Raw genomic sequence first — 5,208 nt, forward strand, 5'->3', positions numbered from 1 at the left:
TGGTAAACACTGTAAAATATTGTCATTTTTAGCTTCTTCAGATACAGTACACCTGTCATTTTGTGGTCATATGTCTTTAAAAAAATGAATTACTGTTTGTTATCACAGCTTTTTAGATTTATATGTAAATTAATATTTTTTTTTTCTACGATTGTACTCTATATTTACGTGTAATTGAACAAAACATTAAAAATCTGTAAAATAACATGATTAAAGTTTAGAATTTTCAATCCTTAATATACATAAAATTATATTTATTGCAGATTTAAATAATGTAAAAAAAATTTTTTAAAAAGTGCAATTTTATGGTTATTTATAGAAGTAGTGATTTTTTTTAAAGTGGACATTGTTGTCATGTTTTTTAAGGGTCACCATGTCAGCACACCTCTTTCTATGACTTTTACTGGTGATTATCATTATTTAACAATAAAGGGAATATCTGTAAAATAACCATAACTGTTAGAAAAAAGCAAAAACAAATAAAAACTGTTGGAATTTTTTAAATTTTATTTTATTTTTACATTGCATATGGATAGGTTAACAATATAACAATAATAAAAACAACAACTCTTTCACTGTCATCACAACATTATTTGGGGGTAATTTGATGTTTTTAATATGAGAAGGAAACAAGTAAAATAAAAATCTAACTGACTCTCTTCACAGACAGGTAGCTAATGTTCAAATTAAGATTACTAACTAATTGAGATTTATATTTGGTTTTACAGAAGACAGTTTAATTTGATTTCACCATAAAAAACTTATTAATAAAGCAACTGACAACCTGTACCATATAAAAAACTAATATTTGACAGGACTATATGAGGTTCTGCATCTTCTCCTCCACTCAGACTGTGTTTCTGCTGCAGTTTATTTTAGCAGACTGTCGATGTGTGTCCAGTACAGGACGTTATCTGGGTCACTGTGGTTCATCGACCCAACGTCACCTGTTTTAAATCACCTGACAAACTCACCATCCAGCAGATAAAGGCAAAGGTCAAACTCCTTCCAACCACACTTTTAGTTTTGTTTTTGCCCTCAAGAAAGATCATTTTACACCAGATATGTTGGAAATAGTTCTAAAGATAGTTGTAAAGAAAGGCTGCAGCTGACTTTGAACACAGACTGAAAAATGTTTTCTTCTTGGTTGTCATCTTGTCAATTCTTTCCTCTCATCTCCATTGATTAGTAAATCAGTGCTGATTAGGAACTCTAACAGACTGACTCCTGTATAGTGGTCCAAATATATAATTCGTTAGATTAAATCAAACACACAGAATAACAAAATACATGTTTCACTGCATAAACTGATCATCAATCCACACATTATTGACTGCCTGATTTCTAACAGACATCTTTGTAGCATTTCTAGATTTAATCCACTAGATGGCGCCAGTGTAGACAAAGTTCTGATTCAGTGGTTCAGTTTGTTGCTTATTGGCTTCTTCTCATGAAAAAAGTGACGTTTTTAATCAGTTTTTAGTGTGACAAAGACATTTATCTACCCCCACTGATATTAATTAACTTGCTTAGTCTTTATAAATCTGGTTTTAACTTCCTGTGCTTTTATTTAGCTTGTCTGCACTTTTATTCATTTAATGTCATTTTTTTCTTTCTATTTATTGTTTTTTTTAAATTTTCTTGACTTTTGTCTTTTTCTGCTGTTTTAGACAATCAGTTAATGATTCTAATAGATGTGTGTGCACTTTCTTTCTTTTTAAACTTGTCTGCCGTGTTTTTTGTTGTTGTTGTTTTTAATAATTTACTGTATTTTCTATTTTATTTGCCTTTGCCAGATAAATAAGGTGTGATATAAATAAACATGCTTGTTTGATTGTAGTCAGTTTGGTGATGCATGTGTTCTACAAAGAGCTGCTTTATTTTAATCTGTTTTTATCAGAAGTACAAAAGACAACACACAAAGTCAAATATAAAATTAATACCAAACAAAAGAAACACAAACCAGCAGGATTCCAGAACTAAACAAACAAAATAAACAAAACAAAACAAAACAAAAACAAAGCTGCATATAATTTGAAATTAAGAATTAGGGAACATATAGAACAATAAAGCAACAGATTTTAAATGTACATTCATTTTCCTGATTTCTTTTTTCAATAAATACTTTTCAAAAATCTTTTATTGTACTCCTGTACAGTTTTCTTCTGTGTTTTAAATGCTGTGACGACTGAGTTTCAGGATTTCTGTCTAATTATTTTATGAGGATGCAAAAACCTTCATTTTAAGCACAAAATGTAAACCTTACAACGCACACTGCTGCAAACATTCTGATGAAGCCCTGCAGCAGGGACCCAGAGCTCCTGGCTACAGCTCACTGATTTACTGCTGCACACATCAGAATATATGATGCTGCTCATTTGAAAACTCACATTTTCAGACCTCAGCTTGTATCCCAGTGATCTGAGCCAAGCCTCCTGCTTCTCTCCTCCTGCAGACAGCTGAAGCAGACAAAGCTGAGCCGTGGAGGCTCTTCCTCCTGCATCCCGAGGGGGTCTGGCTGTGTGCAGCTGGCAGCAGGACGGGGATCGGAGATCCTCGCTCGGGGATCCCTCCATTGTGCCCTCAGAGACAGGTAGGGCTGCAGGCAGCGTGCCAAGGCTCCCGGCTGGGTAACGGATACCTGTGGGCTACTGGGAAAGTGTCACACCTCCGGATCACACACAGTCAGAGGCGCTGCAGGAAGAAAGAGCGCAGACAGGAAGAGAAAGACGGTGGCGGAGTGGCTGTCCTCTGGCTTTAGAGGCCAGGAGAAAGAAAGTGACAAGCCTTTGGTGCCGTGGTATGCTTTGGTTCACTCTACACTCAGTCTGTCAGCAGAACCGACAGGCGGCTGCAGCTGTCCATCACACCTGGAGCTGTGGATTCAGAAGTAAAGACACAGAGATGAAGCTTTACATTTAAAAATACTGAGAGTTCCTGAGATTAATCTGTAAATATCATCCAGAGGTCATGTGCAAATAGCTAAAATAAAATGACACACCTAATATATTGATAAAATAACAGGATTAAAGGGACATTTCTGTGTTTTTTCTTCCTCTGGGTTTCCTCATAAAGGTCATTCTGTTGATTTTACATCACATCTACACAGTACAGGTTCTGGAAACATTTCATCCTACAAATATGAGTCCAATTTAAAAGTAAGAATAGAAATAAGCAGAATATTGTCAAAAATATAAATATACATTTCTAAAAATCCACATTCTTTATGTCAGGGAGCAGGTCTTCATGATAAACTTGCAGCAACTACTTTTTTGGCCACTAGGGGGCAGCAGAAACACAGACATACACTGAAAACCTACATATTAGCATTTTCAGCTAGCTGTTAGCAAACAGTTCACATACCCAGCATCCATTTAGAGTTGTGTTTCTGGGCAACAGATGAATGTAAGTGTATATATCATTCACTAACATTTGGTATTTTCAATATTTTACACTTCTATTAGCTTTGTTGATGGATTTACTCCTGAGGGAACTCCATGTTCATCAGCTAATGGCTAACTAGCCAGGTAGCATACAGTCATCTTTTTCACTTTTTTGTTCTTTTTTTGAAAACAGTTACAGCAAAACACTGCTGTGAGAGTAACCCGAACCATAAACCAATGAAGGGACCTGCAGAGTCTGGTGATAATTATGGGTGAGTAACATTTACGCATAAAAATACTCACGTGATCCAATGTTAGCATAAAAATATTCATTCGTAGATTTAAGTGAAGATAGTCTGGACACTCCTGAATATATAAAAAGTACATTTAAAACTTCCATTTTTTTATTTTCAGCAAGTGGCTTTCATTTTGACCACTTGGGGGGAGCAAAAACACAGCATATTAGCATATTAGGCTAAGCTGTTAGCAAACATTTCACATACCCTACAGACATGGAGCAACATGAGCATTCATTTAAAGTTGTGTTTCTGGGCAAATGATGAATATAAGAATATATTACATTCAATAACATTTAGTATAGCCAATATTTCATCTTCTGTTAGTTTAGGTTTTGATTTACTCCTGGGGGAAATCTGCTAAATGGCTAGCAGCTAAATGCTAATGGCTAATTTTGCTGGTTGCAGGCTAGCTAGGCACCACACCTGTCTTTTCAAAAAAATGTATTCAAGATTTTCTGAAAAAAGCGCCGCAAAAAAAAAAACTACAAACAGAAAAAAAAAAAGTAAAGTTGCAGGCTGGATCAGTAGCTTTAACTGAAGGTAATCCTCTGAAAAATCTGTTTCTATCAGTGATTAATAGCACGTTGCTGATCTGCTCCAGACATTTTAACTAAGCAGTGATGTCAGTCGTTAGATGCAAGGCTAGTATTATATTTTATGTCAGTTTGTGTTGAACATAAAAGATGTTCTAGGCACCAACATTATGCATGTTCTGTGGACGACACCTTTAAAGCCTCCAGTTTACGATGATGCCGTCTTGTTTCTTTATAAACAAGTAAAGGGTGGTTTCGACTGAAAACGTCAACCTAAAGCGTACCCTGGTTTATCATCTGTTTTACTCTAAATGGGACCATAAATTACAAGTTTAAAAACCATATTGTGTTAAAAAAGTCTTAAAAGTACCAAGTGAGACCATGAACTCATTAGAAAAGTGTTTAGTGAGGTAACACATCAAGTGAGACGTAGCCGGACCTGGTGGCCGTGCAGTCTGTAGCGCTGAGCCAAGTTAAAGCCCACCAATTTTCTGTCACATTTGCACAATGGCAGCTTAATTCCTGCAAATATTACGCCAACAAGGCAGAAAAAGTTAAAATATTAGAAGAACTGCCATCGTCAAGAAAGGGCCGAGCCAAATATCGGCTGGATTCTTCTTGTCGGAGTGAATTTACACCAGAATCTCAACATCTGGGACCAAAATAGCTGCATGTTCTCTTGTAGCCCCGCTGCTAAATTTGGCTGTGTTATTCCTCCGAAGCTTCAACCCAGAAATGAATTACATGTTAACAAGATGATGCCTGCCCTCTTGAAATAACCATTACTTCAGCCTTCGATAAACAACGGATCCGCTCAGACAATATGCATTTAGCAAGGCAGCAGATTTATAGCAATAATATAGACAAGAGTCTTATTAGGCAGGGCTCTGTGCACCTGTCAGATGTAATCCTCAAATAATGACTCCGGCTCATTAGCTTAAGACATCCAAGTTAACCCTCTGCACTTCCCCACTGTGAGGATCAAGTTAAAAA

Source organism: Stegastes partitus, unplaced genomic scaffold (genome assembly GCF_000690725.1).
Source record: "Stegastes partitus isolate 25-593 unplaced genomic scaffold, Stegastes_partitus-1.0.2 Scaffold1123, whole genome shotgun sequence".
NCBI classification, from domain to species: Eukaryota; Metazoa; Chordata; class Actinopteri; family Pomacentridae; genus Stegastes; species Stegastes partitus.